This window comes from Pseudorca crassidens, chromosome 18, assembly GCF_039906515.1.
Source record: "Pseudorca crassidens isolate mPseCra1 chromosome 18, mPseCra1.hap1, whole genome shotgun sequence".
Classification (NCBI taxonomy): Eukaryota; Metazoa; Chordata; class Mammalia; order Artiodactyla; family Delphinidae; genus Pseudorca; species Pseudorca crassidens.
Window position 1 is genome coordinate 78,059,694 of NC_090313.1, and position 11,136 is coordinate 78,070,829.

At 42.0% G+C, this 11,136-nt stretch overlaps 1 long non-coding RNA gene across 7 annotated transcripts in view; it reads left to right on the forward strand.

Moving 5' to 3' along the window:
- Positions 1–10,685, forward strand: part of LOC137211355 (uncharacterized) — a 218,998-nt gene extending 208,313 nt beyond the window's left edge. For 5 of the 7 annotated variants that reach the window (XR_010937050.1, XR_010937051.1, XR_010937062.1 and 2 more), the window contains one exon: positions 6,800–9,446. This is a non-coding gene — a long non-coding RNA (uncharacterized lncRNA). Of the gene's footprint in view, positions 1–6,799; positions 9,447–10,492 lie in introns of those variants that run through there. The other 2 variants (XR_010937052.1, XR_010937049.1) reach the window with 2 other exon arrangements.
- The last annotated feature ends 451 nt before the right edge of the window (positions 10,686–11,136 follow it).

Here is an 11,136-nt window from a genome sequence, read left to right on the forward strand (position 1 = left end):
TCTACCACAACTAAAAAAACCAAATTTAGATGTTTAAAAGTGCAGTGTGGGTTAGTACAAAGAAGTAGAGAAGATCTTTATGTTTAACACATATCCGTTATGGGCCTTATAAAGTGCATTATTTTGTGTCAATCTCTCTACCTCTCTGGGCCTCTGTTTCTTTCTCATAAGATAATTGCTAAAATGTCTCATAGCTATTGTTCTTTGATTCCTAGAAAACATATTTTTCCAAGACAACGTAGGCCATGTGTTTTTGAGAGAACAGGCAATTTTTATGTATATTCAGTTTTTAACAACTTGAAATTTTGTTATTAGATATTGATATTCTTAAAGGGCTTTCCTTATACAAAGTTAGAACTTTTGTAAATTTTGAAGACTATCGCCCACAAAAAAACACAGCCGGATGGTGCTGTTACCATATTTGTATATCAAATTGAAGTTGCTCAATTAGTCAAAATTTAGTTGCATTTTTCTTTAATATCATTATCAACAAAAATAAGTAAAGCAGACATTAAGAGTGCCAGTGCTAGTGGGAAACCCAGATTGCCTCAGCAGTATAACTGAGGCAAGTGTAGACATCTTTAGGAGCACCAAAAAGAAAAAATATTCATTCATCATTGGATACTTACTGGAATTAAGGCAGTGGCTCAGTATTCCACTGAAGGAAAAAAATTAATGTCTGTACAAGAAAATGTACAAATCTGTCACTGAATATCATATCTAAAAAGTAAGATGCTAAAGTAGGGGTTTTTCTCATATCCTTCGGTTCTCTGGGAATAGAAACTGTTTTTAACTTTCAAGCCTATAGTTCAAATTTCTCACATCTGATTCCAGATAAATCTTAGAAATGTATTATTCAACAAAACACAGCACTGACTGAGTTGACAAACACCATAATATTTCTCAGAATAGAAGACATAAACAATATGATGGAGTTTTATACTTTGATCTCTCACCGTTATAATTATCCACTTACCAGGTAAAGATGCATTTATCCCACAGAGCAGATATGCGCATAGTAGCTTGTTCACGCCTTAGTTACTAAAAATCGTCCTAGTCTAATAAAAACTTTCAAACTAATAGAATAGGGAAAAAAAGGTAAATATATGCAGTCAGTGCCAATACAACTGTGAGCATAAAGGAGAATGAGGAGAATGACGCTACTGAACTGAAGGCGGGGGAGTTATCTGGGGAAATGTATCTGCAAGTCTCAGTGGAGCAGAAGGGGGCAGGGCAGTGGCGGATTAGGGCAAGACCTGGAGATGTAGAGGGGATGGCCAACCTCAAACTTAATCAGAGCGGGATGCTCAGTTGGGGCAGAGCGAGACCTCCATGGATTGGTGCTGAAATGTCGAAGACCACTGATGAACAAAATCACACAGGACGAGGAAGAGGACGGATAAAGAGAGGTAGGAAGCTGGAGGTGACGTCACATTGCGTTCTAATCTCTGTCACAGACACCTTGAATTCCCGTACCTCCATACCTCTGCTCTGTGCACACTTCTCCCACCTCCTGCACGGGCTCTGTCCCAGTAGCCTTCGAAATGGCCTCCCCTCCAGAAACTTTCTCTTCCTTCAATCCGTTTTGCAGGGCTACACGTTTAATCTTCCAAAAGCATAATGCCCATAGTGCCAGTTTTCTCTGAACTGACCGTCAGTGGTTTCCTGAAACAGACTCTACGTCCCGTGAACCTGAAAGCTTTACTCAATGCTTGAGTGCTTCTCCATTCGTGTCCCGCTGTTTTAGGTTCAGTTTTACATTCCTAGAAACCTCTGTGGAAACCCACTGCTTTACCCTGCTATTCTTTCCACTTGGAATAATAATGCTTAATATTGAGTGTTGACACTGAGAATATATTTATTCATTCATTTCTGGTGTAGTTGCTTATCAAAGTACAACTGATTTTTCCTTGCGATCCATCAGAAGTATACTTCTGCTCTGATGCCCTCTCACTCTGTCTGTAAATAATCCTTTCGATAACACTGAGTTTGCTCTGCTTATCCTCCCCTGGTCACACACCAGGTGATACTGGAGGTTCCACAAGGACAGAGACGACGCCTTGCTCACATCTGCATCACCCCACAACACCTAGCATGATACTTGGCTAAAATATCTGTTCACTGAAGTCATGAAATAAAATGAATCTCTTTCCAGGAGTAGGTTTTTCATAGAGGGAATGGCACTGACAGACTGAGAGATTGAAAGAACAAGCGATAAAGAAACACCCTGTCGAAACTGGAGAAGGAGAACATCAAAAACAAAATTTCCCCACTGCAATTTCATGTGCAGCCAGCTCTACTTTGAAAATGTATTTTGTCTTTCAACAACTGAGATCAAAATGTTAAACATTAGGTTGATTGTTAACCGTTTTAGTCTATTTTATCTTGCTCTCTTAATTTAGTTTTCAAATGTGTGAATAATATGTTGGTCAAATCACTAACAATACTTTGATTTTTACTTTTGTCTTTAAGAATGTTTTCTATCAGGAAATAAAAAAGATTTTTAGGACATTATAAAGTAGCAACGTGGATTCCAACTATGAAAACTTTCTTGCTCTGTTGGTCTTGTTGGTGAACTTGATTTAAGAGTAAAGAGTTTTAAAAAATCAGGGAACTCACCCCAAGAGCAGGACCATATCCAGATGAATATATCCATCTTCGTTCCTTCACACACTTTTAAAAGAGTCACATGCAAAATGTGGTTTGGAAAGAAAAAGGGTGTCAGTGTACATCCCAGGGAAAAAATCTCTGCAGTCTTACTTGTCCTCGCTCAACTATTTTCTTGTTTATTTATTGTCCAAATTTATAAAAATTGACTTTGTATATTTATATATACATATATATACATATATATGTATATATTTTATACAAAATATATACATCTATTTTTATATGACTTTGTATATTTATAAATTTATACAAATTTATAAAATTCTGAGAAACCACATGTTTTAAAGTCTGATTATAGAGTAACATATCATTATGGAAAATACGTAAACCAAAGTGGAATGTTTTGCAGATTCTAAGATTATACTTCACTTTATCCGTGTACTTAACTGTGTCTTGTATCACGGTGATTCTGCACGTTTTAACTCATCTGTTGGTCCATCATTCATTCAACAAACATAGAAAGGATCTTTTAAGAAACGTTTGTGTTCCTCCCATACATTTGGGGTGTGCTTTGCATAAAGTCGCACGTCAACCCAGGCTGCTCAGGGGCAGCGCAAACGCGTCAGCCTCTCTAAGAGCTGCTTACAAGACAGCTGCCGTTGATGAGACTGGACAAGGAGAACACTGTACAATTTCTGTGTGCTCTTCTGCTCCGCCAGCATTTTGTAGAATTCACACCACACGGATTCCCCTCAAGAGAGGCTGGTGAGGTGATGAAGGGGATGGAGTGGGAGAGATGGGGTCCGTGTAGGAGGCTCCCTACGAGTGGACCCTGGCGAGCCAGATGTGGAAAAAGGGGAATTCATTGATGGGAAATGGAAGGCCACGAGCCAGGGGACAAAGGGAAGGAAGACGGAGCAGACGGGGGAGGGAGGGAGAAGGTGTCAGCAGCTGCTTGGGACTCTGCGTGCGGGCCCTGCTCTAGTCTGTACAGGTCCTGGCCACGGCACATCCTCGCAGGTCGACTTGGTTGGATCCTCAGGGTGAGGGCGGACGTTCCTTACTGAGCACTAGAAGTGTCTTCCCATGTGTCATTATCCACATGTATTACCAGCATTTTGGAGGTGAGTTGCTTCTCTGAGTTGGCAGACAGACGCGAGCGAATACAGTTTTAGACAACGCTGCGTTTCCGGAAGAGTGAGGGTAACCTGGCGGCTCGATTTGTAAACGAGCTCATCGGAGCTGGACCGAGTTTCGTTACGTTCTCATATACCATTAGGTCGGAAACTATTTTAGTGTTTTCCATGTGTACTACATATTTTCCTATAAGGTTTATGGAAATCTCTTAAGGATGATGCTGAATTAATATTTCTTTATAAGTGTCTGTGTATTGTTTTAACTCCTTTCCCTCTTAAATGTGTTAAAAACATAAGCTGTTATCCCATTTAGTCCTTAAAAATACCCCTAAATCCCTGTGCCTTACTTTCTTAGTATAAAAAGGGGGTAAAAATAGTACCTGATCCCCGGAATTCTTATGGAGATTGTTAAATAAGTTAATATCTGCAAAAACACTTAGAAAAATGCCTTAATATATAAAAGCACTCAATAAATTTTGTTTTATTATAAACAAAATTAATTATTATTATTTTTTTTTTTTGCGGTACGCGGGCCTCTCACTGTTGCGGCCCCTCCCGCTGCGGAGCACAGGCTCCGGATGCGCAGGCTCAGCGGCCATGGCTCACGGGCCCAGCCGCTCCACGGCATGTGGGATCTTCCCGGACCAGGGCACGAACCCGTGTCCCCTGCATTGGCAGGCAGACTCTCAACCACTGCGCCACCAGGGAAGCCCCCAAAATTAAATTTTTGATTTTATTTTTCATTTCTCTTTATTTTGAATTTTATTACATTTTCTAAGTACACTGGAGTATGAAATACACTGGCATGTGTATTATAAGGGGGACCGTTTTTCAGGTGTTAAGTAAGAAAATCTGCAAAGAACTATGGTAAATATGAGTGGCACTTGAGTAAGAGGCTGTGGACCCAGGCAGACCAGAGGCCGAACCGTGGGGATGCTGGGAGAACTCAGATGCATTTATTCTCGCTCTTCCACCAGACCCTCCCAGGCTGCTTCAGAGAAAATGCTTGGACAAGTGTATCTCTTTTATTTGTTTATTCTAAAAAGTACAGTTTTCTTCTACAAGGGGTTTCTTAAACTGAAAAATATAATATAAAAATTTGTCCATTGCTGATCCAATCTACTGCCCTTGGTTTCACTGTTAGGAGAGTGAGGTTAAGCAGTGGATTTCATCCACTGAGCTCCTGAGCTGGGATCTACCTGCTGCTCCGTGACATCCTTGATCCAGGATGGAGAGACCACTCTTCCTTCAGCCCCTCTCACACTGACTGCACGACTGCACTGCACCGTTAATTCAACTATTCCGCAAAATCTCCTGGGAAACACAGAGCTCCGGTTCCTTGGCAGTGGGAAAACCCTTTTCTCCATGCTTCAGAGGAGGTTTCTCTTACATATTTAAACCCCTGTTGGCAGACTGGATCTATGCATTGGTGGATTAAAACCGAAGGATGTTCGTCAAGGTCCAGCAACGTGAAATCAATGTGCAGATATCAGGAAAAGGTGAATTCTTTCTCTCGGAAGGTTCACACTGGCTGTTTAGACAGCTTTGAACTCACTGCAGCTGTGGCTGTGACCGTGGTCATCCAGCCTTTCTTTCCATGGTATCTCCTGAGGTGTTTTCATCCTGAGTTGTCAAGAATTTTGGCTTCTCTCTGCTGTTATCTTCAAAGGCATTTTCACTAAGAATTTCCACCCCAAATTTTGTAATCCTTGTAAACATCTCATTTATTTCTTCCCTTCGATTTGGTAACTTGGAATATACTTATGTCAGTAACGATCTCACAAAATATCAACGGGGAAATGGGAGATTGTTCACCATCCCAACTGTGTGCCGGGTCACAGTTCCTTCCCTAGGATGTAACCACGACTAATTCAACGTTCTGATGAGAGCTGTCATCGTAGATGTAATTCCGAAGGATCATGGCTGAGAGATGTACAGATGCACTGTTACTCGTGTCTGCTCGGGACCTGACCTGGACCAGCCACTCACTCCCTGTGACCGAAGGTCACCAGGCAGGGTCTAACACCTGATACTTCTTACTTAGAAGTTTCAGTTCTCTTTTTGGTCCAAAACTATCAGAGGTTCAAGGCAGAAGTTTGATAGAGGTTTGAAAAGCAAACCAGAAGATAAACATTGCCAGCAACAGAGGAAAGTATGGAAGGATTTGCCTGTAGCGCTATTTGGTTTGACTTCAAAGGTGGAAGAGTCTTATTTTTCTCTCACATTAAGGGGTCATCATCTCCCTCCCCTATTCAACCTCTGTCCTTCACTTATAATAACAACCTCTTAGTGAGACTTTGTCTGTTAGGCTTGTTATGTGTTGCTTTTTAATCTACGTTTGTTTCTGATAATGTTATAATAAATAAATGAGAGAGACAAATATAATTCAAAAGGTTTTTAAAAGTCTCTTCCCCCACCACATTACTCTCCAGTGTGCAAAAGAACACCCAGTTAAAGGTCATTTTTAATACATGTGCTAACAATCTATTTTATAAAACAAGAACATACCATATCTATTTTTCTGCAAAAACTTTTAAAATGCAACAACCTATCTTTGATGTCTTTCCAGGTGGGCTTAAATGAAATAAATTGGAGACCAGGTATGCAAATTCCCCATGGAGACAAAACGGGTTAAGCCACATAACAGATACTTCAGCTAGTTTATTTTATAAACTAACTTGGTTTGTGTAAGCAAAACTTAGGTTGTTTCTTGTATTGTGTAAGCAAAACTTAGGTTGTTTCTTGTAAATGCCTCTGATAAGCATAAATGAAACTTATCTTTCTTACAGTCATCCTGTTAAAGTAGTTTTTTAGTTTTTTTAGCCAAAATAACAAAGTAAAACTACACCAAGAATCATGTATGCCCTCTTTTAAAATATTTGCTGGATTTCAAAGATAGAAATAGAAATAGCTGGACCTCCAGAAAGAAATGTCTGCCTTGCTACCTGCCCAGGTACGTATTTTCTCTTTAACTCGGGTCTTGTTTTGCTTTTTCTTCTCTCTTGCCTTGACTCTGGCTAATATAATAATTACTTGTCTAACATAATCTCCAGGGAGAAGGCAAAGAGGAAAAATACTGATTGTCAACATCCCCAAAGCAGGCTGCTCTATCAAATGGAGGTCCTCAATGTCTGGGACATCAGAAATCTTCTGCACAGAGAACAAGGACGGAAAGGTGCAGCCCTGCTCTCCTTCTGGCCGAGAGACCTGGCACGAATCCCTCGGCATCTCTGGGAAACTCTGCGGCTTGAGGAAGGATCCCTTACCCGGTCCTTCTTGCGCGCGCGGACCCCATGCCGGCGGACAAGTCCCTTGAACAGATTGTGCCGGTCTGGTGCCCGGTAATTGCCTTTCGATTGCCGTTCCTCCTGATGCCCTGCTTCCTGCGGGAAGGCGGGGTGCACGCGCTCCGGCTCTGGGCCCGACATCACAGCCCCAGGGCGTGGGTCTCCAGCAAGCTCAAGGGAAAGGGTCCCTTAAATGAAGTCTTTTTTTTTTTTAAAATCACAGTAATTAAGCATTTTTATTATTTATTTATTTTTACAAGGCTCATACATGGTTAAACCTTGACTTAGAATTTTACTACAGTGGTCTTTCTAGTACATGAAATTAGGTTCAAGACAATTAAATGAAGTCTTATGCAGAGTGACGCTGATTATTTCGCAATGAAAACGGATGTTCTCAGTTTAACCGCATGCCAATTCTGGGTCACCTGCAATATTTATTAGTTGTTGACGTCCTCTTTGGTGGCGATTTCACGCTCAACTGGGCTTTTAGATATTTTTTTAAGTTTCGTGTTGTTTTTTTGTTGAGCTCACCGCTATGCACACTGACCCGGGGTAACCGAGGGCGCTTGGGGGACCCCCCCCCCGGCCTCAGCCCTGAGACCCTGTCCTCTGCAGGGTGAACAGACCACTGGCCGCTGGGAGCGGTGGGGCACAGCTGGGAGGCCAGGTCCCACTGGCGATGCCCAGTTCACTCTCTGCGCCGCCTTTGATGCTCCCTCCGCCTCCAAGTGCGAGCAAAGAGTACTGGATAATGAGGACCCAGAGTCTCTAATTTGCTACCAAATGCAGAAACCATGAAAAAAGACCATTTTTTAAAAAAATGTGATTTTTCCCCTTCGTAATACTCAAGGGAGTTATGAACGGTAGGAATTAATGTTTCAGGGACATGTCTTCCATGATGGAATACTGAATCTCGGGGCATCCAGAGAGAGAAGCACAGACGCGGGGTCCCAGGGAGGACGCGCAGGTGACGAGGAGCTGCCGCGGGTCCATTTGTCTCTGTCACTTCCCCTGAGCTTCTGTTTAACCCTGGGGAACGTCGGGTTAATTAAAACACTGTACCAACATCTTTGGCCTTTAAATATGCATGGATTGGAAGCCAAACAGTTGCATGTATCATTACTCTGAGTAATTTTAAAACATACATGCATACATATTTTCTATGTATTAAATTTTCTAGTTTTGTGAACTATATGGGTAAAAACCAAGAAAGATGAATTTAAGATTTTGAATATATTATGAAGATCGCTGCTTCATAGCCCACTTTGGTAAATTTGTCTGACTCTTGGCATTTGACTGATAATTACGACATGGACCAGATATTCTTCTTAACATTTATTCACTTAATGTTACCAAAGCCATTCTTTTAAACTACGGGGATACTACCTTTATTTTATTTTTTAATTTACTCATTTAGATGTTTGTTTTGTATTCCTGAATAACTATGATTTTTCCACACTTTTAATTTACTCTATGTAGGATAAATCAAGGCCTATGTAATGATGGCTGTTGATTTAAAATAAAAGTTTGTGTGAGTATTTAATCATTTATTTTCATAGAAGTTCAATTGATACAGTTTAAAGAAAATGCAATGCATGTGTTACTACCACTCTGAAGGGAAAATGGCAACCATGACACTTTACAGACTGTAGGTAGCAATGAAAAGGCATCAGGTGAAGCAGCTTTTCCTCCAGACCTCGGGAATAAGGCGTATACTTCATGGAGAGCAGAGGCAGAGAGCTGACTCTCATTATCTTACTGTGCCTCGTTTCAGTCTGTGATGATTGGCACCTAATTCAGCAAAATGCATGCACTTCGTGCTAGGCCAAGGACTGAGGCTGGAGGCAGAATGAGATGCGATCATCCCAGTTCTATTTCCTGTGCTGGGTTATGCCATGGTCAGCCACACAACAAAGCAAGGATGCTGATTCTAGGTGCCCCTGTCTGTCCCTCCCAATCACGTCTGCACGTTCCAGACACATGCTGGCCTTGCGCAGGACTCCCTGCTTCCATGTTTTCTTCTTTTCCTTTCTACGATAGTCAGACTGATTCCTATAAAGGAAAACGACCATGAGCTCGCTTCCTTGGAGAACATCTCCGTGGCTTGTCTTCTCTGCTGGACGCAGTCTGCACGTCCTGGGATGGGGTGGGGAGTCATCCCTGAGCTGCCCCACCTCATCTCTGTTCCCCCCGCCCAAGTCCTCTCTGCCTCCTTAATAAAGTTAGGCGATGACACTTGGATGAAGACATAGAAATGATGGGAGGCATCTAAGTGCCCATGATGAAGGCTGGATGGACACTGAGACTTTCCCATGTTGGCTGTAAGAATACTGCAAACCACCCTCGTTTCTCGCCTGTCACCTTCCCCAGAGACACCACATATGGGAAGAGGCAGGCACATTTTTACACAGCACTATACACGTGTCTATGCATAAATAAAATAGATGATACACAATTTTACACTATGATGCATGATGTCCTTTTAAGATTGTTTTTCTTTTTTGGTTTTTAGATGCAAAGATTTAGATAAATGATCTTCCACAATGAATGGTGTACCATTGTCGTCAGTCCACAGAAAGCCCTTCTCACTTTAATATTTTGTTCATCTGTTCATCCTTTATCCCCACATGTGCTCTTACTTAAATGCATGTAACATTAGATAGGGTTTTAAATAGGGTATTCAGGGGAGGTCGGTTTGAAAAAGAAAAGTTTGGGTGAAGACCTAACAGAGGTGAGGGCTTTGCTGTGGGATGTCTGGACAAGAGTGTCCTTGTAGAGAACAGGCAGTGCAAAGGCTCAGGCGCCTGGACTCCCAGGAGGAGCTTCTGCACTTATGTCCCATTAGTGTAATGTCACCGGGGAAACGGACCACCTCGATGTTCAAGAGAACTCCAAGAAGACCAAGGGCCTCTCAGGTTATCTCACTTGATGGGGAAGTTGAGATGCTCACACACGATCTATCCAATCCAACATGCTTACTCTCTGAGCCTTCAGAGACCTTCCTCTGGAGGATGTCAGGGAGCTTCCAGCACTGCCCCATCCCCACCCCGCCATTGATCGTGAGCCACCACCAGGTCCAGGCAACGACCAGCCAACTCAGCCGTTCCAAGTCCTGAAATCAGCACTCTAAGTCCCAAATCCTGTGTGAGACCATTTACATCAATAAATAGCAGATCGAAACTTACAATTCCATCCTCCTCAGTCTAACACCTAAGCTCTATTCCCATATGCTCTCCAAATTCCCATGGGACGATTTCTTATGTGCTCAGAATTATTTATTTCTTGGGAGTTTCATAGAAATCAACTAGAAAATCTCCAAAGCCTTGTTCTACTCTGTGGGTCATAGCTAGATTGCTACTTCAATCTCTTCTTTATTTATGGTTCTCTTCTAGTTTTCTACCTTTTCTCAAGCCAATTATAATTTATATTTTCTCAGCAAAGTTTACCATTTCCCCACAGTGTAAAAGTAAGTGGGTGTGGAAGACTTACATCAGCAAAAATGACCTGGCGGGCAACTCCGGGTGCCCGAGCCTCCAAAGAACCATCAATATATCAAGCAGAACAGAACCAACTTGGTCAGAACTCTGGAAAGTGGTCAAAGGTTTACAGCAGCCAGTTGAATCCTGAATTACAAATAGTCCACCAGAAGTGGTAGGCAAGATCTGTGGTGTGTTAACTGCTTTGTCCCCCCACCTCCTGACTCACAGCCATCCCGAAGCTGGCAGCCCACATTCCCAGTGCAGGACCCTGACACCCTGCTCTGGAGAAAACACGGCAGATCAGATGCACAAATAACTGTGTGTGTCTATGTCATCTTGTTTGGGGACTACCAGATCTCCCTCAGGGTAGAAGAGCATGGGACATTCCTCAAAACACTGGAAGGTTAACTGAACAGCCCACAACAAACCTGGGCAAAATTTTTAAATATTTAGATATTAAACAACGTAATCGTAACCAAAGGATTCAAGACAAAACCGCAAGAGAAGTTAGAAAGAAACTTAGAGACAAACGAAAATAAGAACTCAAGGTACCAAAACTTAAGGGGTGCAGCCTAAATGCCACTGAATTGTGCACTTTAAAATGATTCATTTTAGGTTTTGTCA